General features: G+C 45.7%; 1 protein-coding gene across 7 annotated transcripts in view; it reads left to right on the top strand.

Annotated features, from left to right (window-relative positions):
• Window positions 1–24,822, top strand: part of CANX (calnexin) — a 53,924-nt gene that overhangs the window by 7,163 nt on the left and 21,939 nt on the right. The window contains exon 1 of one of the 7 annotated variants that reach the window (XM_035290764.3): window positions 5,433–5,596. The exons of 5 other annotated variants lie outside the window; for them this stretch is intronic. The gene's annotated coding sequence lies outside the window, so the exon portion shown is untranslated. Of the gene's footprint in view, window positions 1–5,432; window positions 6,266–24,822 lie in introns of those variants that run through there. One more of the 7 variants, XM_017969381.4, reaches the window with a different exon arrangement.

The following is a 24,822-nucleotide window of genomic DNA, read 5'->3' as shown; positions in this document are numbered from 1 at the left end:
CTATATAAATTTTAGAATTCACGGCCAGGCACTGTGGTTCACGCCTGTAATCCCAGTACTTTGGAAGGCCAAAGCGGGTGGATTACCTGAGGTCAAGAGGTTGAGACCAGCCTGTCAATGTACTGAAAGCCTGTCTCTACTAAAAATACAAAAACTAGCCAGGCATGGTGGTAGATACCTGTTATCCCAGCTACTTGGGAGACTGAGGCATGAGAATCACTTGAACCTGGGAGGCCGTGGTTGCAGTGAGCTGAGATCACACCATTGCACTCCAGCCTCGGTGACACAAGGAAATCCTGTCTCCAAACAAAAAGAAAAAAACAGAATTCAAATGTCAGTGTTCACCAACAAACCCTCATGCTCATTATTTAAAGCTTTCTCTTCTTGTCATGAGGACACTCGAGCTCAAATCAACCCCAGGAAGGTCGCCTGATGGACATGGAATTGGAGCCCAGGAATATTTTAACCAAGACAGTAATTCATATTCATTCTTTCTCCACAGTGGGTCTATGTTATTAAAGTCAATTTTCAGTGAGGTGTGGTGGCTCATGCCTGTAATCCCAGCACTTGGGAGTCTGAGGTGGGCAGATCACTTGAGGCCAGGAGTTCAAGACCAGCCTGGCCAACATGTGAAACCCATCTCTATTAAAAATTTAAAAAAAAATTAGCTGGGCATGGTGACATGTGCCTGTAATTGCAGCTAATTAGGAGGCTGAGGCAGGAGAATCACTTGAAGCCAGTCTAGGTGACAGAGGGAGAATCTGTCTCGAAAACAACAACAACAAAAAACATATTTCAGACAGATCATAGGTGACCACCAGGAATGGTATACAACTTCCCTTATTTCATGGACTCCCAAAAAGAGAAAGCTACAAAACCCAAGGAAGTCGTTCTTTTTTCTTTTTTGAGACAGAGTTTCACTCTTGTTACCCAGACTGGAGTGCACAATCTCGGCTCACCACAACCTCCGCCTCCTGGGTTCAAGCAGTTCTCCTGCCTCAGCCTCCCAAGTAGCTGGGACTACAGGTGCGGCACCACCATGCCCAGCTAATTTTTGTATTTTTAGTAGAGACGGGGTTTCACCATGTTGACCAGGATGGTCTTGATCTCTTGACCTCGTGATCCACCCACCTCGGCCTCCCAAAGTGCTGGGATTATAGGCATGAACCACCCCGCCCGGCCTCTTTTTCTTCTTTTTTTAGTTCTCCCCTACTCCTCAATGTCCTTGTTTGATTATTTGAATAAGAGAAGTTAGGAGAGATGATGCGTAATTCCCACTTAACATGCATGTTAACTCCTTTCACAAGAAGACCTTGATTTTGAGGACATTTAGTGAAGACTTCAGAATTTAAAGATTTACAATTAAAAAAAAAATGGCTCATGGTTCCTTTGAGGATCCCCATCTAAGTCACTGAAAAAATGAAGTTTGGAGCCCATGAGGAAGGGGAGGGTGTGCCACCAGGTCCAACAGGTCTGAGTTGAAGGACAAAGTTTTTTCTGATGGCAGAAAGGAAAGGAGAAGAGCACCTGAAGATTTTTCCACATCACAAGCATTTGTACCACATTGGGGCTGTGAATCACAATGAGTGAGAATGTCAGTGGGTCTTTTCTGGCAAAGAGGAATATCCCCCAAACCAAGGAAGCTAAATCTTGTTTTTCCCCATGGAAGTTTCAGTCTGGCTTCTGAGATATTCTGTTAGTGATATTTGCCCATCCCTGAAACAACATGGTGTTTGTTCTCTGTGCTAATACAGCTTTAAAAAAATGTTGACTGGGCGCAGTGGCTTATGCCTGTAATCCTAGCACTCTGGGAGGCCGAAGCTGGTGGATCACTTGAGCCCAATTCATGACAAGCCTGGGCAACATGGTGAGGCCTCGTCTCCACAAAATATACAAAAATTAGATGTGGTAGTGGGCACCTGTACTCCCAGCTACTCGGGAGGCTAAGGTGAGAGCATCACCTGAGCCTGGGAGTTGGAGGCTGCCATAAGCCTTAATCACACCACTGGATTTCAGTCTGGTGACAGAATGAGACCCTGTCTCAAAAAATAAAAAAGATAAACAGGTATTTTTCTTTTTTAAAAGCACACACTTCACTCAGCACCTCCATTTTCTCTCTTTTTTGCAAGCTGCCTTTTCAGGAAGAACAAATTTACCATCTCCTCTTTGGTTCATCATTCATTTTGCCTTTTTCTTTTTTTTTTTTCTTTCGCCCAGGCTGGAGTGCAATGGTGCAACCTCCACCTTCCAGTTGCAAGTGATTCATTCTCCTGTCTCAGCCTCCCGAGTAGCAGGGATTACAGGTGCCTGCTACCACACCCGGCTAATTTTTGTATTTTTAGTAGAGACGGGGTTTCATCGTGTTGGCCAGGCTGGTCTCCAGCTCCTGACCTTGTGATCTGCCTGCCTTGGCCTCCTAAAGTGCTGGGATTACAGGCATGAGCCACCGCGCCCAGTGTTTTTTTCTTCTTTAGCTTCTACATCATTTCTTGGTGACAGGAATACATGGGATGTGGAGCAAAGGGGTGGCATTTGTGGTAACCTAGGCCAGGGCCCATTGCTTCTGTCCCTAAGCTGCTCTCAAGCAAACGTTCCCTAAAATTAATTCCATGGATGTTCCTCGGAATCTGCAGGTACTCTGTGAAAAAAAAAAATAAATTTTCCATTTTAATTTCAGTAAAAAAAAATCTCAAAAGTCACTTTGGGAAGCTGAGGCAGGTGGATCACTTGAGGGCAGGAGTTCAAGACATGCCCAGCCAACATGGCAAAACCCTGTCTCTACAAAAAATACAAAAATTAGTTGGGCATAGTGGCACATGCCTGTAATCCCAGCTACATGGGAGGCTGAGACATGACACTTGCTTGAACCCAGGATTACAGGCGTGAGCCACCATGCCTGGCCCCACTCACTTTTTTACACGGCTTAGTCTGCCTGATCAAACAACCATATAGTGGCTAACATTTCAAAATGTTAACCTGACAGATAGTCTTGTTTAAATACATATAGGCCAGGTGCAGTGGTTCATGCCTGTAATCTCAGCACTTTGGATGGCTGAGGCAGGTAGATCACTTGAAGACAGGAGTTTCAGACCAGCTTGGCCAACATGGTAAAACCCCGTCTCTACTAAAAATGCAAAAATTAGCTAGGCATGGTGGTGGACCCTGTACTACTCAGGAGGCTGAGGCAGGAGAATCGCTTGAACCTGGTAGGCAGAGGTTGCTGTGAGCTGAGATCACGCCACTGCATTCTAGCCTGGATGACAGAGTGAGACTCTGTCTCAAAAAAAAGGTCAGGTGTGGTGGCTCACACCTGTAATCCCAGCACTTTGGGAGGCCAAGGCGGGTGGATCATTTGAGGTCAGGAGTTTGACACCAGCTTGGCCAACATGGTGAGACCCCTGTCTCTACTAAAAAGACAAAAATTAGGCTTGATGGCACACGCCTGTAATCCCAGCTACTTGGGAGACTAAGGTAGGAGAATCACTTGAACCCAGGAGGCGGAGGTTGCACTGAGCTGAGATCGCGCCACTGCACTCTACCCTGGGCAACAGAGTGAGACTCCATCTCAAAAAAAAAGGAACATAAATGTTAATTTGACTTTTTGGTTTGTACTATAGGTAAAATTATAAACATGGTTTTATATTGACAGGAGAGCTATAAATTATAGTGGGTTTATGTTTATATACATTGATATATTTTTTAATTAATTTTTTTGAGACCATGTCTCGCTCTGTTGCCCAGGCTGGAGTGCAGCAGCACAATCTTGGCTTACCACCACCATGCCTGGCTAATTTTTGTATTTTTAGTAGAGATGGGGTTTCACCATGTTGGCCAGGATGGTCTGGAACTCCTGTCAAGTGATCCACCTGCCTCAGCCATCCAAAGTGCTGGGATTACAGGCGTGAACCACTGCGCCTGGCCTATGTATATTTAAACAAGACTATTTGGCAGGTTAATATTTTGAAATGTTAGCCACTATATGGTTGTTTGGTCAGGCAGACTAAGCTGTGTAAAAAAGTGAGTGGGGCCAGGCACCAGTGGTTCAAGCCTGTAATCCCAGCACTTTGGATGGCTGAGGAGGATGGATTACTTGACAGGAGTTCCAGACCATCCTGGCCAACACAGGGAGATCCCATTTCTACAAAAAAAAAAGTGAGTAGAAGTGCCTGATCAAGAAATGGAGGATTAAGCAGAGGTCAGTTGGCTCTGAAAGACCGGAAGAGCCACTACACTTCAAACCCAGCTCAGGATGGCATGAGGTGAAGCAGTATTCTTTTCCTCTCCTTGGGTTGACATCCCTATCCTTGAGGTAGTTTCAGTATATCTCTGTTCCTTATTATTTTCATTTTTTTTGAGACAGAGTGTCGCTCTGTCACCTCAGCTAGAGTGCAGTGGGGTGATCTTCGCTCACTGCAACCACGGCCTCCCGGGTTCAAATGATTCTCCTGTCTCAGCCTTCCGAGTTAGCTGAGATTACAGGCATATGCCACCATGCTGGCTAATTTTTGTATTTTTAGTAAAGACGTGGTTTCACCATGTTGGCCAGGCTGGTCTGAAACCCCTGACCTCAAATGATCTGCCAGCCTCGGCCTCCCAAAGTGCTGGGATTACAGGCGTGAGCCACCGCGCCCCGCCTTTGTGAGGTTCTCAGCATATGGAAAACTGAAGACGTGCTAAGAGTGAGTTACTAAAATGGTGGCTTATCTTAAATCTTTCCATGGCACCATCCTTTCTTTCATCCTGTCATCCCTGTATCTCTCTGCCCTGACACCTAATCTCACTTCAGGAAACATCATAAATTGAAAGTTCAAATAACCTCGGATTATATTATTCTGGACTGTGCGACGAGGCAGCGCAGGCTACTGGGCCGAGCCATGACTCCGCAGGAACTGCGGCGCCGGCTCGCCCAGCGCGGTGCAGTGCACGCCAGGCCGGCCAGGCGCCCGCTGTGGGTTCTGCTCATGCCCGTCGGGGCAAACGGCCCTCCTTGGCCGATCGTCGGACTCCTACCCCTTCTGCCAGCTGGCAATTGCCCCGTTAGCGAAGGGCGCGTGAAGGGTCCCGGGCCTCAGCCCCGGGAGCCAGACGGGTGAGGGTCACCGGGGGTTGGATTGGAACGCCCCCGAAGGCACCAAGGCAACCGGGCGCGGGAACGCCTGCTGAGTCCGCCCCGCCCAGCCCCGGGACGCGCGCGCCCGGTGGTCTCGATCCAGCGTGGTCCGCCCCTCACCTCCCGCCCAACCAACAGCAACTTCCTGCCTCACTCCCGGCCAATCCTCACACTCCACGAAGAATAGCGGTAGGGGGTGTACGGGAAGGTACGTAGAGCGATGCCCACGCCAGCCAACTGGATGTAGGGGCTTGCGCGGGAGGGCGGGACTTGGCGCCGGCTGTGGCTACTCAGGGGCTAGGGGCGGACGCAGGGCCGGGCTTCGTGCGGTGGGGATTGCTCGCGCGGTAGCGGTGGCCGAGGCCTCTTGGTTCTGAGACACGTGACGGTTGGGCCGCCTGTGCCTCTGTCTTTACTGCAGCGCGGGGCCAAGGTGTGCGGGCGGGACGAGGCACGGGCACCCCTTCTGTCCCCGAGAGGCTGGAGGTGAGACGGGAGACCTGAGCGCGTTCTCAGGCCTGTGAGGACCCAGGGGGGCTGGGAGCGCCGCTGCGGCTGAGGGGTCGGGCGTGGCCGGGGACTGAGGGGTCGGGCTGACGCTCCAGGGCCCAGGCCCCGGCCGATGCGCCGGCTGTGAGCGGGGAGGCCCGAATCTGGGCCTCTTTGGTTGGGGAGCCGGCCCAGGCCGCGCCGCCGGGGTCGGGAGGCGTGGCAGGTGCCCAACAGCCGTCTTTGACCGCTGGGAAAGCTGACTTACACCTATGGCTTTGCTTCTAGGGCTTTCTTAGCCCTCTTTGCAGGCTGCCTGGGCAACCGCGAGGTGGGCTGGAGTAACCGGGTAAAAGTGTAGAATGGAATCTGGCCTACTAGGTACTCCTAGTAGTAGGGAAGGGCGCTTTAGATCGAGAGAGAATGTTTAGGATTAGCGTTACAGTTTAATATTTGAAAATCCAAAGCGAAGACTGATCTCCAGCTGCCTTAAGAGAAAGGGGAATGTACTGGAAGGAGAACACGCAGTGGTTGAGAAACTTAACTCTTAACATTTACAGCACCTATTCGGGAGGGGAGTATACAGTCGGAGGTTGACAGGGCGTTAAAAGCAGGAAAGCACCGCAAAGTTCCTCTAACGCATCTCTTTACAGTGGAGGCCTACAGGTATGAAATGACTGGCCCAAGGTCATGCGATTAGTTTAATGATGGTGCTGGGATTATAGTTCAGGGCTAGGCAATGCAGTGGTTAACGTTAAGGCCCTGGCTCAAGTCTTTCATTGGTCATTTGTTGCTATGTGAACTTCGGCACTTTTCTTACCCTTTGTGCCCCTGTTCTTGTCAAGTAATGGATATAATAATACCTGATGCGTTTGTGAGGATTAAGATAAGTCACAAAATAAGACAGGGAAGTTCGACATTTAGTAACTGCTCGGTATTTACTGCAATACATCATAATCTGGAAGGTGTTGAACCACTACACTGCCATCCTAGCCTTTGAACTGGTTAAGTCCTGTTTCTCAGGACCTGAAGTCACAGTTAAGGTGATGGAAGAAACTGGGCATTGTGTATTAACTGCAGGGCATGACACAAGTGATTGCTGTTTGAGGGAAGTTAAACTGAGCTTAATATTAAAAGCTTGAGAGGAAAAGATAAACCATAGTTAAATCTTATTACCTGCCTGGCACGGTGGCTCAAGCCTGTAATCCAGCACTTTGGGAGGCCGAGGCGGGTGGATCACGAGGTCAAGAGATTGAGACCATCCTGGTCAACAAGGTGAAACCCTGTCTCTACTAAAGATACAAAAAATTAGCTGGGCACGGTGGTGCACACCTGTAATCCCAGCTACTCAGGAGGCTGAGGCAGGAGAATTGCCTGAACCCAGGAGGCAGAGGTTGCGGTGAGCCGAGATCATGCCGTTGTACTCCAGCCTGGGTAACAAGAGCGAAACTCCGTCTCAAAAAAAGAAAAAAAAAATCATTCTGTATCTCAGTCCTTTCCCAGCATTGTTTGAGGGTCATGAATAGAATGAACTGCCATGTTGATCAACTGTTGTACATTTGGCATAATTATACTTAGAGCAGAGGTAAAGGACTATGTGGGAGTTCTTTGCATCAACCAGGGTGTGCAAACCAGCCGGGTAACTGGATCAAGAGAATGCTCGAGTGAACTGTGTGTTGGGGTGAATGCTGCACAACAGAAATTTTCTGACCTATGTGCAAATGGATGTCAGCATTCCCCCACACCTTACTATCTTGACTCTACAGTTCATTTAGCACATTATCTTCTCAGGGCCACAAGGAGTCAATGTTTTGACAGAAGTCGTTGCTGCCGTTTTGGCAGTCACATTGTTACATCCTTTTAGTTAGAGTTCTCTTTACCCTGGGAAGACAGCTTAAGGGGATGAAGTGGCAGTTGGTGAGCATGAATTGCAGGCTCATGAGACTTGAGTTGTGGGCCCAGTGTGGTAACTAGTTTTTGTTCCACTTTGGTTTCCATAACTTTAAAATAGGAATGAGAAGTCTCCTTGGTGCCTCACCTTTAGGGAGCAGATCAAATGGTGAACATGAAACTACTTTAAAAAGTGTAATGAGAGCCCTGCGCGGTGGCTCAAGCCTGTAATCCCAGCACTTTGGGAGGCCAAGGCGGGTGGAGCACGAGGTCAAGAGATCGAGACCATCCTGGTTAAAATGGTGAAACCACGTCTCTACTAAAAATACAAAAAATTAGCTGGGCATGGTGGCGCGTGCCTGTAATCCCAGCTACCCGGGAGGCTGAGGCAGGAGAATCGCCTGAACCCACGAGGCAGAGGTTGAGGTGAGCCGAGATCACGCCATTGTACTCCAGCCTGGGTAACAAGAGCAAAACTCCATCTCAAAAAAAAAAAAAGTGTAATGAGGCCAGGGGCGGTGGCTCATGCCTGTAATCCCAGCACTTTGGGAGGCTGAGGCGGGCAGATCGCAAGGTCAGGAGTTCAAGGCCAGACTGGCCAACATGGTGAAACCCCGTCTCTACTAAAAAATGCAAAAATTAGCCGGGCATGGTGGCTCATGCCTGTAATCCCAGCTACTTGGGAGGCTGAGGTAGGAGAACTGCTTGAACTAGGACCCAGGAGGCAGAGGTTGCAGTGAACTGAGATCGCGCCACTGTACTCCAGCCTGGGCTACACAGCAAGACTCCATCTCAAAAAAAAAAAAAAAAGTGTAATGAATTGACTGGGCACAGTGGCTCACACCCGTAATCTGAGCACTTTGGGAGGCTGAAGTGGGTGGATTACTTGAGACCACCAGTTGGTGACCAGCCTGGCCAACATGGTAAAACACTGTCTCTACTAAAAATACAGAAAAAAAATTAGCTAGGTGTGACGGCAGGTGCCTGTAATCCCAGCTACTCAGGAGGCTGAGGCAGGAGAATTACTTGAACTTGGAAGGCAAAGGTTGCAGTGAACAAAGATTGCGCCATTGCACTCCAGCCTGGGTGACAGAGTGAGACTCCATCTCAAAACAAAAAAAAGTGTAATGAATTGTGCAAATAGAATTGGCAGTTCATAACAACTCCTAGGAAATAATAAAAGTGCCTAAACATGGCTGGCCATGGTGGCTCACATCTGTAATCGCAGCACTTCGGGAGGCTGAGGCGGGGAGATCAAAAGGTCATGAGATTGAGACCATCCTGGCTAACACAGTGAAACCCTGTCTCTACTAAAATTACAAAAAATTCGGCGTGGTAACACACGCCTGTGGGAGGCTGAGGCGGGGGAATCGCTTGAACCTGGGAGGCAGAGGTTGCAGTGAGCTATCACCACCACACTGCACTCGAGCCTGGACGACAGAGTGAGACCCCATTTCAAAAAACAAAACAAATAGCTTATGGTAAAACTTGTCAGAAAAGTCCTGGTTGAATGCTTTGTTAACTGCAGCAAATGTACTCTTTTTTCTTTTTGCGATGGAGTTTCGCTCTTATTACCCAGGCTGGAGTGCAATGGTGTGATCTCGGCTCACCGTAACCTCCGCCTCCTGGGTTCAGGCAGTTCTGCCTCAGTCTCCCGAATAGCTGGGATTACAGGCACGCGCCACCATGCCCAGCTAAGTTTTTTGTATTTTTAGTAGAGATGGGGTTTCACCATGTTGACCAGGATGGTCTCAATCTCTCGACATACTTTTAAGCTGAACCGTGATCTGTAACATTATTTCAGAATTTCCATTTTTTAAAGAATTTAGGCCAGGCATGATGGCTCACTCCTGTAATCCCAGCACTTTGGGAGGTGAGGTGGGTGGATCACATGAGGTCAGGAGTTCGAGACCAACCTGACCAACATGGAGAAACCCCGTCTCTACCAAAAATACAAAAAAATTAGCTGAGCATGGTGGTGCATGCCTGTAATTCCAGCTACTTGGCAGGCTGAGGTAGGAGAATCACTTGAACCGAGGAGGAGGAGGTTGTGATGAGCTGAGATTGTGCCATTGCACTCCAGCCTGGGCAATAAGAGTGAAACTCCGTCTCCAAAAGAATCATCAGCATATGATTTCTGGGTATTCACACCTTAAACCTACTGTAAAGTTTACAGGAGAAATGAAAATGCTTTGGAAAAATCAGTTCTAATGTTTTTGTTAATGGAAAACAAAATCTAAAAATGTAAGGCAGTATAGATTTATTTGTCTATTTTATTTTGTTTTTAGAGACAGGATCTTGTGCTGTCGCCGAGGCTGGGGTGCAGTGGCATGATCATAGCTCACTGGAACCTTGAACTCCTGGGCCAATTGATCCTCCTGCCTTGGCCTTCCTGGTAGCTGGGATTACAGATACGAGCCACCTCACCCAGCTTAGATTTATTTTTTATTTTATTTATTTAATTCTGACTTTGAGACAGACTTCTGCTCTTGTTGCCCAGGCTGGAGTGCAGTGGCGTCATTTCAGCTCACGGCAACCTCTGCCTCCTGGGTTCAAGTGATTCTCCTGCCTTAGCCTCCAGGGTAGCTGGGATTACAGGCTTGTGCCACCATGCCCAGCTAACTTTGTGTTTTTGGTGGAGACAGGGTTTCTCCTCGTTGGTCATGGCTGGTCTCCAACTCCCAACCTCAAGTGATCTTCCTCCCTCTGCCTCCCAGAGCACTGGGATTACAGGTGTGAGCCACTGTGCCTGGCCTATTTTATTTTATTTTATTTTTGAGCTGGAGTTTAGCCCTTGTCACCCAGGCAAGTACGATGGCGAGATCTCAGCTCACTGCAACCTCTGCCTCCTGGGTTCAAGCGATTCTCCTGCCTCAGCCTCCCGAATAGCTGGGATTGCCATACCCGCCACCACACCCAGCTAATTTTTGTAGTTTTAATAGAGACGGGATTTCACCATGTTGGCCAGGCTGGTCTCAAACTCCTGACCTCAGGCAATCTGCCCACCTCAGCCTCCCAAAGTACTGGGATTACAGGAACCATTAAAATTTAACAAAATGTGTTACCGAGTAATGCCTAGTAATAATAAAAATCACTGCTAACATTGAGTGCATGCTGTAAACCAGGCACTATTGTAGTACTTTATATACATTTTGTTCATAAATGATTTTAAGAGATATATATTGTTATTATTTTAGATACAACAAAACCTAGGCCCAGAAGTTGACAAGTTATTCAGTAATTAACCAGTGTTCCTTGAGCCAACTTGTGTTCCTGTTCATGCACACTACTGTGTTTCTTTTTTTTTTGAGATGGAGTTTCGCTCTTATTACCCAGGCTGGAGTGCAGTGGCACGATCTCGGCTCACCGCAACCTCCGCCTCCTGGGTTCAGGCAATTCTCCTGCCTCAGCCTCCTGAGTAGCTGGGATTACAGGCATGGGCTACCGTGCCCAGTTAATTTTTTGTATTTTTAGTAGAGACGGGGTTTCACCATGTTGACCAGGATGGTCTCCATCTCTTGACCTCGTGATCCGCCCGCCTCGGCCTCCCAAAGTGCTGGGATTACAGGCGTGAGCCACCGCATCCGGCCTTACTGTGTTTCTAGTTGTGACCTCGTACAGATTACGTGACTTCTCTTAGTCTTAGTTACCTCACCTGTGAAATTGGAATGACAGAACCTTCTGGGGTTCTTATGGGGAATATAAGTGCCTACAACTACTTACAGTGCCTACAACCCACAAGACTTAACATTTTAAAAGGATGTATTTGGTGAATGAATAGTTTACCTGAAGGACTGCCTCATTTTAAAAATAATGCACTGCCTATTTTACTTAATTTTTTTCTTTTTCTTTCTTTCTTTCTTTTTTTTTTTTTCTTTTTGAGACAGGGTCTCACTTTGTTGCCCAGGCTGGAATGCAGTGATTGAATCATGGCTCACTGCAGCCTTGATCTCCCAAGGCTCAGCTGATCCTTCTGCCTCAGCGCACCCCAACCCCAAGTAGCCAGTACAAGCGGTGGGCGCCACCAGGACCTGGCTAATTTTCGTGTATTCTGTAGAGATGAAGTTGTGCCTTTTGGCCCAGGTCTGGAACTCCTGGGCTCAAGCGATCTGTCTGTCTTGCCTCCCAAAGTGCTGGGCGGGATTGCAGGCGTGAACCACCATGCCCAGCTATCACTTAATATTTTTTATAAAACAAGAACGATGCCAGGTGCGGTGGCTCATGCCTGTAATCCAAGCACTTTGGGAGGCCGAGGCAGGCGGATCACGAGGTTAGAAGTTTGAGACCAGCCTGGCCAACATAGTGGAACCCCATCTCTATTAAAAATACAAAAATTAGTTGGGTGTGGTGGCATGGGCCTATAGTCCTAGCTACTCGGGAGGCTAAGGTGGGAGAATCGATTGAACCTGGGGTCGGAGGTTGCAGTGAGCCGCGACCACGCCATTGCACTCCAACCTGGGTAACAAGAGTGAGACTGTCTCAAAAAAACAAAACAAGAATGTTAAGTCATTTCTTCTGTCTCTCTTAATAATTTCTCAGGGGTAAAAGGAATGAGAGCTCAAATTTCATTTCTTTTTCTTTCTTTCTTGTTTTTTTTTTTTTGAGACAGAGTCTCACCCTGTTGCCCAGGCTGGAGTGCAGTGGCACAGTCTTGGCTCACTGCAACCTCCAGCTCCTGGTTCAAGCAATTCTAGTGCCTCAGCCTCCCAAGTAGCTGGGATCACAGGTGTGTGCCACCATGCCTGGCTGACTTTTGTGTTTTTAGTAGAGACAAGGTTTTGCTATATTAGCCAGGCTGGTCTTGAACTCCTGGCCTCAGGTGGTCCCCCCACCTTGGTTTCCCAAAGTGCTGGAATTAACAGGCATGAGCTACTGCACCCAGCCCAAATTTGTTAACCTTATTTATTTAGAGACCGAGTCTCACTCTGTCACCCAGGCTGGAGTTGCAGTGGTATGATCTCAGCTCACTGCAACCTCCACCTCCTAGGTTCAAGCGATTCTGATGCTTCAGCCTCCCAAGTAGTTAGGATCATGGGTGTGTGCCATCACGCGTGGCTAATTTTTGTGTTTTTAGTAGAGATAGGGTTTTGCCATGTGACCAGGCTGGTCTTGAACTCCTGGGCTCAAGCAATTCTCCCACCTCAGCCTCCCAAAGTGTTGGGATTACAGGTGTGAGCCTTTTTATTTTTATTTATTTTATTTAATTTTTTTTTGAGACGAAGTTTCTCTCTTGTTGCCCAGGCTGGAATGCAGTGGCACGATCTCGGCTCACTGCAACCTCCAACTCCCAGGTTCAAGCAATTCTCCTGCCCCAGCCTCCCAAGTAGCTGGGATTACAGGCCCATGCCACCATGCCCAGCTAATTTTTGTATTTTTAGTAGAGATGGGGTTTCACCATGTTGGCCACAAAGGTCTCAATCTCCTGACCTTGTGATCCGCCTGTCTCAGCCTCCCAAATTGCTGAGATTATAGGCGTTAGCCACCAGGCCTAGCCTATTTATTTATTTTTGAGACAGAGTCTTACTCTGTCACCCAGGCTGGAGTGCAGTGGCACTATCATAGCTCGCTGCAGCTTCGAACTCCTGGGCTGTGGTCCTTCTGCCTCAGCCTCTGCAATAGCTGGGACTACAGACATATACCACCACTCCTAGCTATTTTTTAAATTATTTTCTTTTACTTTGGTAAAGATGGAGTCTCCCTATGTTGCTCAGGCTGGTCCCAAATTCCGGGGCTCTAGTGACGTTCCCACTTTCCCTTCTCAAGGTGCTGGGATTACAGTTGTGAGCCGCTGTGCCTGGCCTAATTGCCGGCTCTTTCAAGGCTCCATGTCTGTAGTAATTTGTAATTTTGCCAATATGGGAATTTTAAATGGGCACACTGTGAGACAGTTGTGTACCACTTGTAACTAGTACCCTTGTTAGGGATTATACAGCCACCCAGCATTTGCATTCTAGTTCAGGGGGCTCTGCTGTAGAGTTTGAAGGTAGTAGGCTTACCATGATGAAAATTATGAGTTTGTGTCTCTAAGACGGAGAGAGAGAGAAAGAGAGATAATGGCTTCTAAAAGAAAACCACCAAATGAAGGGCTCCAAGAAAGTAAGAAAATGATGGCTTTCAAGCAGAAAATAAAAGTATGAGGGAAACTGCAATAATGGCATTCAGGAATGCAGGAAAACTCACAGAAGCTCGTCTGTCTTAGTGAGCATGAGCTGTGAAGTAGAATTGTAGGAAATATGGTGTTTCTTTACCAGAGGAAAATGTTAATTAGTTAAAAGGTAGTTTCTTAGGATTCAAAATCTAGAGACTACTTGCTTTGTGGCTTTGGGGTATTGGGGACTGTACTGTTGTTTTTAAAGCATTGTTGCTTTGTTTTTGGGTTACTTGTTATATATTTCCTTTTCATAATCTTAGACAAGAATGGATGACATCAAAGAAAAGTATGCTGTCTGCTTAGGAGTCTGTACAATGAATACAAATGAAGACTGAAAATGGGGAAAAAAATGGCCGGGCGCAGTGGCTCAAGCCTGTAATCCCAGCACTTTGGGAGGCCGAGGCGGGTGGATCACGAGGTCAAGAGATGGAGACCATCCAGGTCAACATGGTGAAACCCCGTCTCTATTAAAGATACAAAAAATTAGCTGGGCATGGTGGTGCGTGCCTGTAATCCCAGCTACTCAGGAGGCTGAGGCAGGAGAATTGCCTGAACCCAGGAGGCAGAGGTTGCAGTGAGCCGAGATCACGCCATTGCACTCCAGCCTGGGTAACAAGAGCGAAACTCCGTCATAAATAAATAAATAAATAAATGGAAAAAAACTTATGAAACATTCTCAGACATTAAAATGCATAAAAAGTCGGCTGGGCATGGTGGTTCATGCTTGTAATCCCAGCACTTTGGGAGGCCAAGGTGGGCATATCACTTGAGGTTAGGAGTTCGAGACTAACCTGGCTAACATGGCACAACCCCACCTCTACTAAAAAAAAAAAAAAAATTTTTTTTTTTCTTCAAAAATTAGCTGGGTGTGGTGATGAGCACCTGTAATCCCAGCTACTCGGGATTCTGAGGCAGAAGGCCAGGGAGGTGAAGGTTGCAGTGAGTTGAGATTGCACCACTACACTCCAGCCTGGGCGACAGAGCAAGATTGTCTCCAAAAAAATACATATATGTGTGTATATATATATATTTCATATATGAAAAATCATTTTGTGTCTTTAAGACTGGAATTAGCAAGCAGGGTATATTTTATTCGGAATTAGAAACCTTTAGGTTCTTGTCCTAATTCTGCCAATAGCTCTGTGATTTTTGGCAGATCATTCTTTGGACCTCAGTTTTTCCTCAAGGGGAGTCAGACAGCATTCTTTTATTATTTATTTATTTATTTATTTTTCACCATGTTGGACAGGCTGGTCTTGAACTCCCAACCTCAGGAGATCTGCCCGCCTTAGCCTCCAAAGTGCTTGGATTACAGGCGTGAGCCACTACGCCTGGCCAGACAGCATTCTTATAGCATATTTCAGCCACAGGATTTTTTAATGAGGGGATAGGGGGGCTCAGTCAATTGAAGCATAATAGTGGAACATCCTTTTTTTTTTTTTTTTTTTTTTTCCAGATGGAGGAGTCTCATGCTGTTGTTCAGGGTGGAGTTCAGTGGCGCAATACTGGTTCACTGCAGCCTCCACCTCCCAGGTTCAAGCAGTTCTGCCTCAGTCTCCTGAGTAGCTGGGACTGTAGGTGCATGCCACCATGCCCTGCCTAATTTTTTTATTTTAGTAGAAACGGGGTTTCACCATGTTGGCCAGGCTGGTCCCAAACTCCTGACCCCGTGATTCGCCCTCCTAGGCCTCCCAAAGTGCTGGAATTACAGGCATGAGCCACTGTGCCCGGCCTTTTAAATAATAATAATAATAAAAAGCAGCTCAGTGTTGTGGCTCACGCCTGTAATCTCATACACTTTGGGAGGCCGAGGTGGGGGGATCACTTGATTATGTCTCTACTAAAAATACAAAAAATTAGCCGGGCATGGTGGCACATGCTTGTAATCCCAGCTATTTGGGAAGCTGAGGCGGGAGGATCACTTGAACCAGGGAGATGGAGGTTGCAGTGAGCTGAGATCGCACCACTGCACTCTAGGGAGACAGACTGAGACTCCGTCTAAAACAAAAATAAAAAACAGAAACTTGCGCTAGGCACAGTAGCTGAAACCTGTAATCCCAACCACTTGGGTGGCTCGGTGGCTGAAGTGGGAGGATCACTTGAGCCTGGAAGTTCGAGGTTGCAGTGAGCTATGATTGAGCCACTACACCCCAGTCTGGGTGAAAGAGCTAAATCCAGTCTCTAAAAAACAAAAAAACTTTATTTTTTAGAAGAGTTATAAATTTGTAGAAAGAGTACAAAGATAGTATAGAGGATTCCCATATACCTCACATCTAGTTTCCTCTGTAATGTAAGTTTCCACTTAATATTGTACATTTATTATAATTAGTGAACAAATATTGATACCAGTATTGACGATAGTTATAACCAAAGACCATACTTCATTCAGATTTCCTTTGTTTTTCCCACTGTCCTTTCCTGTTCCAGAATACCAAATTACATTCAGTTTCTTAGACTCCTCTTGTCTCCTCAGATTCCTCTTGGCTATGACAGTTTTTCAGACGTGCCTTATGTTTGATGACTGTGACATTTTAAAGACATGGATCTTTGGGAGGAAGACAACAGGGGTTGTAATTGCTGTCTTTATCACATTGTGTCAAAGGTATATACCATCAACATGATGTGTCACTGCTGATGTTGACCATGATCATCTGGGTGAGGTAGTGTTTGCCAAATTTTCTCTGCTATGTTTTCCCTCCCTTTCCATAGCCCACAGGTAAGCATCAGGGGATCGTGCTCTACCTCCTTGACGGCAGGCTGTCTGCCTAAATAACCTGAAATTTTGCATGGGAAATTGATCCCTCTTCATGTAATTTTTCATTCAGTTATATATTTTTATGGGTATTTATTTATTTATTGGTGCCCTGACTCAAATACGGGGTATTTATTTTATACTCTTTTTGTTGTTGGTGGTTTTTCTTTGATAGGGATGGGGTTTCCATATTGCCCAGGCTGGTCTCGAACTCCTAGTTTCATGAGATCCTCCTGCCTTCGCCTCCCAAAGTGCTAGGATTATAGGCATGAGCCACCATGACTGGCCTATATGCTTTGGATTATAATCCAGTGCCCTTTTTTTCTTCCTCAGACTGTTCCTGTTCTGGCCATTGAGAGCTCTTTTAGTAGGCTCTGTGACATACCCCCATGATTGTGGGTTTTTATTGTTGTTAATGTTACTGTTTTTGAGCACTTCTTTATTTGCAGTACAAGATGCTTCACGCTTGGTGGAGGTTTTTTTTGGACTTTTTTTTTTTTTTTTTTTTTTTTTTTTTTTGCTTTTTATAGAAACAAGGTCTTACCACATTGCCCAGGCTGGTCTCAAACTCCTGGGCTCAAGTAATCCTCTTGCCTTGACCTTCCAAATTGCTGGGATTATAGGTGTGAGCCACTGCTTTGGCCTTTCAGAATTGTCTTGTATATTTCCTGCTCCAGTGCTAGAATCAGCCATTTCTCCAAGGAGCTTTGTTCCCTCTTTTTGGAGAATGGTATTAAAAACTAAGATCTTGGTATTACGTATGCTTATTGCTACTGGAATATAGGTTCTTCTTGGCTCTGCTAGCTCAAAGGAAGGAAATACATGTGTGTGTCCTACCTGCTATGTATGCACATATCTATAAATATTTCTATATGTAACCCTGTGTATATTAAGCTGAACATGAGTTCATACTGATGTCTTTAATTCTCTTCTGTTACCTGGTGAATTCCTCTAGCCTCCTTCCCTTTTTTATCTGTAAATTCCCCCTCCAACAGTGAGAAAGTGGCTCCCACCACCCATTTACTTAGTTGTTCAGTTACAATATGCATGCATAGCAGTATCAGGATTATTAACCCGTATACTCATGGGAAACAGTGCTTTTTTTTTTTCCTTCTTTAGCAACAGGGTCTTACTATGTTGCCAAGGCTGGCTGAACTTGAACTCCTGGGCTCAAGTAGTCCTTCCACCTTGGCCTCCCAAAGTGTTGGGATTGCCTGGGCAGAGCACTGCTTTTGTACAATCTAGTTTTACTGACTCTACTCATTTCCATAGTTACTTAAGTGAGCACCTTTTACCTCTGCCCTCTTCAGTGAGGTTGTTTCATAGATTTGTAATAGATTTTTGTCACATTCTGTGTGCTATCCTTGGATCATTTGACCTTATAAATGATTTTTTAAAATATTTTATACATTAAGATTCACTTTCTCAACCAGGCATGGTGGCTCACACCTGTAATCCCAGCATTTTGGGAAGCCAAGACGATCAGATTGCCTGAGCTTAGGAGTTCAAGACCAGCCTGGGCAACATGGTGAAGCCTCGTCTCTACAAAAAATAAAAAAAGTTAAAAAAAATTAACTCTGCTATATAGTTTTGTGGGTTTGTACAAATGTATGATGTCATGTATCCACAATTATATCATTAAGCATAATTTTACTGCCTAGAAAATTGCCCTGTGCAGAAAAAAGAAAATGGCCCTGTGCTTTTATCTATTCAGTTTAACTCCCCCTCCCAAGCCCCTGCCAACAGCTGATCTTTTTACTGTCTCTATAGTTTTGTCTTTTTCAGAATGGTATATAATTGGATTTATATAGTACGTCGCTTTTTAGACTAGCTTCTTATACTTAGCAATATGCATTTAAGATTCATCCATTTTGGCCAGGCACAGCGGCTCATGCCTATAATTTCAGCACTTTGGGGGGCTGAGACGGAAGTATCACTTGAACCCTGGAGTTTGACATCAGCCTGGGCAACATAATGAGACTTCATTTCAAAAAATTGTTTTGGCAGGAGGATCACAAGGTCAGGAGATTGGGCTCATCCTGGCTAACACAGTGAAACCTCATCTCTACTAAAAATACAGAAAGTTAGGCCTGGTGCAGTGGCTCACGCCTATAATCCTATCACTTTGAGAGGCTGAGGTGGGCGGGATCACAAGGTCAGGAGTTGGAGACCAGCCCTGCCAATATGGTGAAACCCGTCTCTACTAAAAATATGAAAAAATTAGCCAGGCATGAGGGCGTGTGCCTGTAGTCCCAGATACTCAGGAGGCTGAGGCAGGAGAATTGCTTAAACCTAGGAGGCAGAAGTTGCAGTGAGTGGTCCGTGATTGAGCCACTGCATTCCAATCTGGGTGACAGAGTGAGACTCCATCCCAAAAAAAGAAAAAAAAATTAGCTGGGCATGGTGGTATGTGCCTGGAGTCCCAGCTACTCGGGAGGTTGAGGCAGGAGAATTGCTTGAACCCAGGAGGCAGAGGTTTTTTTTTTTTTTAAGTGCCCAGGTGTGGTGACACATGCCTGTAAATCCCAGGTACTCAGGAGACTGAGGTGGGAGGATTGCTTGTGCCTGGGAGGCGGAGGTTGTAATCAGCTAAGACCATGCCACTGCACTCTAGCCTGCGCAACAGAGACCCTGTCTCAGATTTTTTTTTTTTTTTTGATGGAGTCTAGCTCTGTTGCCAAGGCTGGAGTGCAGTGGTGTGCTCTTGTCTCACTGCAACCTCTTCTTCCCGGGTTCGAGCAGTTCTCCTGCCTCAGCCTCCCTAGTAGCTGGGACTACAGGTGCATGCTGCCATGCCTAGCTAATTTTTGTAGTTTTAGTACAAACAGAGTTTCACCATATTAGCCAGGATGGTCTGGATCTCCTGATCTTGTGATTCATGCCCCCTTGGCTGCCCAAAGTGCTGGCATTACAGGCGTGAGCCACTGTGCAGGCCAAAACAAAATTTTAATTTTTAATTAAAAAAAGGGCAGGGAGTGGTGGCTCACGCCTGTAATCCCAGCATTTTGTGGGGCTGAAGCAGGTGGATTGCCTGAGCTCAGGAGTTCGAGACAAGCCTGGGCAATATGGTGAAACCCCGTCTCTACTAAAATACAAAAAATCAGCTGGGCATGGCAGCGTGCGTCTGTAGTCCCAGCCACGAGGGAGGCTGAGGCAGGAAGAATTGCTTGAACCCAGGAGGCAGAGGTTGCAGTGAGCTGAGATCGCACCACTGCACTCCAGCCTGGGCAATAGAGGAAGACTGTCTCAAAAAAAAATAAAAAAAGACGTATTCATATCTTTTTGTGGCTTGATAGCTAACTTCTTTTAATTGTGAAACAGTAATTCATTATATGGATATATTACAGTTTGTAATTTACCTTTGAATGAAATTTTAGTTGCTTCTAGTTTTGGACGATAATGAATAAAGCTATGTAAACATTGATGTACAGGTTCTTCTGTAACCATAAATTCACATTTGTTCAGTACACAAGAGACTGATTGCTAAATAGTATATGGTAAGACTACACTGGCCTTTTTGAGAATCCACCAGACTGTTTTCAAAGTGGCTGTACTATTTTGTATTTTCACCTGCAATCAATGAGTTGTGTCACATTCCTGACAGTTTTTTGGATTTTAGCCATTCTAATAGATGGTAGTGGTTCAAGTTGAATATCTGTTATCTGAAATGTTTCGGACCAGAAGTGTTTCAGATTTCAGATTTTTCTGGACTTTGAAATATTTGTATTATACTTAAGGTTCAGCATCCCTTTCCAAAAATCTGAAATTTGAAATGCTCCAATGAGTATTTTTTTTGAGTATCAGGTCGGCACAGGTTGCTGATTTTGGAGCTCTTCAGATTTTGGAATTTTGGATTAGGAGTATGCAACCTATATTGCATTGTTGTTTTACTTTGCAATCCCTAGTGACAAATGATGTTGAGCGTCTTTTTCTGTGCTTTTTGCCATTGGCATATTTTTTCTTTCTTTTTTTCTTTTGAGACAAGGTCTCATTCTGTCACCCAGGCTGGGGTGCAGTGGCACAATCTTGGCTCACTGCAACCTCCTCCTCCCAGGCACGGGTAATCTTACCACCTCAGCCTCCTGAGTACTGGGACCACAGGCCTGCGCCTCCGTGCTTAGCTAATTTTTTGTATTTTTGGTCAAGAAGGGGTTTCGCAATGTTGCCCAGGCTGGTCTCGAACTCCTGAGCTCAAGCGATCCTCCTGCCTCAGCTTTCCAAAATGCTAGGATTACAGGTGTGAGCCACTGTGCCTGGTCCATGGCATATTTTTTTTGGTGGGGTTTCTGTTCAGATCTTTTGCCCGGTTTTTAACTGTTTTCTTGTTGTTGAGTTTGAGTTCTTTATGTACTTTTAAACAAGTCGCTTATCAGGTGTTGTTTTGCAAGTACTTTCTATGTGTGAAGTTGTCTTTTTTTTGTTTTGGGGAGACAGGGTCTTGCTCTGTCACCCAGGCTGGAGTGCAGTGGCACAATCTTGGCTCACTGCAGTCTCTGCCTCCTGGGTTCAAACCTGCCTCAGCCTCCTGAGTAGCTGGGACTACAGGTGTGTGCCACCATGTCTGGCTAATGTTTTGTATTTTTAGTAGAAACAGGGTTTCACTGTGTTAGCCAGGATGATCTCATCTCCTGACCTTGTGATCTGCCAGCCTCAGCCTCCCAAAGTGCTGGGATTATAGGCATGAGCCACTGTGCCCAGCCCCATCCCCCCACATTTTTTTTTTAAGAGACAGGGTCTTGGTCTGGTCACCCAGGCTGAAGTGCAATGACATCACGGCCCTCTAGCCTCCGTCTCCTGGGCTCAAGTGATTCTCCCACCTCAGCCTCCCAAGTTGCTGGAAGTACAGGCATGTGCCACCACACTTGGCTAATTTTTAATTTTTTTTTTTTTGTAGATACAGGGTCTGACCATATTGCCCAGGCTGGTCTCGAACTCTTGGGCTCAAAGGATCTTCCTGCCTTGGTCTCCCAAAGCATTAGGATTATAGCCATGAGCTACTGCGCTCGGCTTACTTTTTTTTTTTTATTCTATTGCATCATCTTAGAAGATTTACCTTTTTTCTAAAACTTAATTGGCTGAAATGGCAGCCATGGTTGTGAATCAGTGCACCATCTGTATTTATGAAGGAGCCCCCTAATTCACCTTAATTCCATTTCTTTTTCGTTTTTGCAGGGGTTGGGGAAGTGAACTTTGCCTGAAAAATACACGTTTCCATTGTAAATAAGAGAGCAAAAATTTTTATTTATTAATTATTATTTTTTTTTTTTTGAGACAGAGTTTCGCTGTTGTTACCCAGGCTGGAGTGCAATGGTGCGATCCCGGCTCACCGCAACCTCTGCCTCCTGGGTTCAAGCAATTCTTCTGCCTCAGCCTCCCGAGTAGCTGGGACTACAGGCGGGGGCCACCATGACCAGCCAATTTTTGTATTTTTAGTAGAGACAGGGTTTCACCTTGTTGACCAGGATGGTCTCGATCTCTTGACCTCGTGATCCGCCCACCTTGGCCTCCCAAAGTGCTGGGGATTATAGGCGAGAGCCACTGCGCCCGGCCCTATTAATTTTTTTTGAGTTGGAGTCTGGCTCTATCATTAGGCTGGAGTGCAGTGGTGTGATCTCGGCTCACTGCAATCTCTGCCTCCTGGGTTCAAGTGATTCCCCTTCCTCAGCCTCCCAAGTAGCTGGGACTACAGGCATGTACCACCATGCCAGCCTGATTTTTAGTGTTGTACTAGAGGCAGGGTTTCACCATGTTAGCCAGGATGGTCTTGATCTCCGGATCTCATGATCTGCCCACCTCAGCCTCCCCAAAGTGAGGGGATTACAGGCGTGAGCCACTGCACCCAGCCTTATTTAGTTTTTTTAGAGACAGGGTCTTGCTCTGTCATCGAGGCTAGAGTGCAGTGGCCCTTTCCACTTTCCCCCTTCCCCTCCTCTTCTCCCCTCTTTAAAAATTTGTGGTATCTGAGTAGCTGGGACCACAGGCATGCTCCTCTTAACAGTTTTTAAACCTGTACTTCAGTAGTGTTAAGCATATTTATACATTGTTGTGAAACATCTGGATTTCTTTCATCTTGCAGGATTGAAAATATCCCCTTAAACAACTCTCCTTTGCCCCCTCCTACTAGCCCCTGGTAACCACCATTCTATTTCTGTATCTGTGAATTTCACTATTTAGATATCTCATATCTAAAGAAAGTGAAATAATAAAGTATTTATTAGTTTGTGAATTGGTTATTCTACTTAGCATATTGTTTTCAAAGTTCATCCATGTTATAGCAGGTGATGAGATTGCCTTCCTTTTTGAGGTTGAATAGTATTCCACTGTATACCTATACCACATTTGGTTTAATCATTCATCCATTGATGGACATTTGGGTTGCTTCTACCTCTTGACTGTTGTGAGTAGTACTGCTATGAACACAGGTCTGCAAATGTCTCTGAAACTATTCTTTGTTTGTTTGAGACAGTCTTGTACTGTTTCCCAGGCTGGAATGCAGTGGAGCCATCACAGCTCACTTTATTTTTTATTTTTGAGAAGGTTACCCAGGCTGCAATGCAGTATGTGATCTCGGCTCATGACAACCTCTACCGCCCAGGTTCAAGCCATTCTCCTGCCTCAGCCTCCCAAGTAGCTGGGATTACAGGCACACACGACTATGCCCAGCTGATTTTTTTTTTTTTCTGAGATGGCGTTTTACTCTTGTTGCCCAGGCTGGAGTGCAACGGCATGATCTCAGCTCACTGCAACCTCCACCTCCCAGATTCAAGCAATTTTCCTGCCTCAGCCTCCCAGGTAGCTGGGATTACAGGCAAGCGCCACTAGCCTGGCTAATTTTGGTCTCCGTGTTGGTCAGACTGGTCTCAAACTCTCGACCTCAGGTGATCCACCCACCTCGGCCTCCCTAAGTGCTGGGATTACAGGCATGAGCCACCACGCCTGTCCTGCCCAGCTAAATTTGGTATTTTTAGTAGAAAACAGGGTTTTGCCATGTTGGCCAGTCTGGTCTCGAATTTCTGACCTCAGGGGATCTGCCTGCCTGGACCTCCCAAAGTGCTGGGATTACTGGCATGAACTACCATGCCTGGTGTATTTATTTATTTATTTCAGTGGGAGTCTTTCTCTGTGATCCAGGCTGGAGTGCAGTGGCACCATCTTGGCCTACTGCAACCTCCACCTCCCAGGTTCAAGCAATTCTCCCTCAGCCTCCTGAGTAGCTGGGGCTACAGACATGCTTGGCTAATTTATTGTATTTTAGTAGACATGGAGTTTCACCATGTTGACGTGGCTGATCTCGAACTCTGGAGCTCAGGCACATTACCAGCCTCAGCTTCCCAAAGTGCTAGGATTACAGGCATGAGCCACCACACCCTTCCCAACAGCTCACTTTAGCTTTAACCACTCAGGCTCAAGCAATCCTCCCACCTCAGCCTCCTGAGTAGCTGAGACCACAGGTGTGTGCCACCATGCCTGGCTAAAATTTTCTTTTGTTGATTTTTTGTGGAGACAGGGTTTTTTATTATTATTATTATTATTATTATTATTTGTAGAGACAGGGTCAGGATGCATTGCCCAGGCTGGGAAATAAGGTCTTGACTAACGGAAGTTGAAGATTCTTTGGGGAATAGCATGCAGAGCAGCTATAGAGGTAGAGGGCAATGATTGCTAGCCAAAAGACTTAGAGATTTTTGCAAACATGGACTCAATGATAGTTTTTGGGTGATGAGTCTATCTTGGTACATGTAGGATAGCTTGAAAGAGGAGAAAGAAACTAGAGCCCGTAGTAATATAAGGTAACATTAAGTATCCTGATGTCGGTAATGGAGAAGGATGAAAGACTAGGATTGATTGGGTGACAGTGCGGGCAGAGAGCATGAGGAAAAAAGGACATCTTGTATGTGTGTGCACACACATTTCTAGTTGTATATCTTCTCCTTGTTTTCTCCCCCATCTTTTAGCTATACCTTTTCCGGCCCAAAAATGAAAATATACCTACTACCAACTATTTATTTCTTTAAATCTGTGGTCCTTTCAAAGAGAGCCCATTACCACTGAAGACATGTCTAATATAATACACAGGGCACTTACTTGGTTAGAGAATAATAATAAATAAACATTTTAAAAAGCAGCTTGTTCTTGGTTTAATATTCTTGTTGAGTTCTAAAACTGTAATTTGAAAACATTTCTATTGATGTTATTTGAGCAATAGTATCCATATTAAACCTTTAATGTGAGAGGAGTTATCTCCTGTTATCTTTCATTGTAGTGTTTTAACAGGCACCTATTGTAAATTAGTGTATGAAAGGGCTTTTGTCCCTTGTAAAGCACTTTACAAATGCAAAAGTTTGTTGGAAATTGTATTTGAATGCCCTACATCTGGGTAACCAGTACAATATTTTCTCTATGTGGACAGTTGTGTATGTTTGAGTTTTA

Source organism: Callithrix jacchus, chromosome 2, assembly GCF_049354715.1.
Source record: "Callithrix jacchus isolate 240 chromosome 2, calJac240_pri, whole genome shotgun sequence".
Taxonomy (NCBI): Eukaryota; Metazoa; Chordata; class Mammalia; order Primates; family Cebidae; genus Callithrix; species Callithrix jacchus.
Note: the sequence above shows the minus strand (reverse complement) of the source record. Positions and strands in the feature narration are given on the sequence as shown.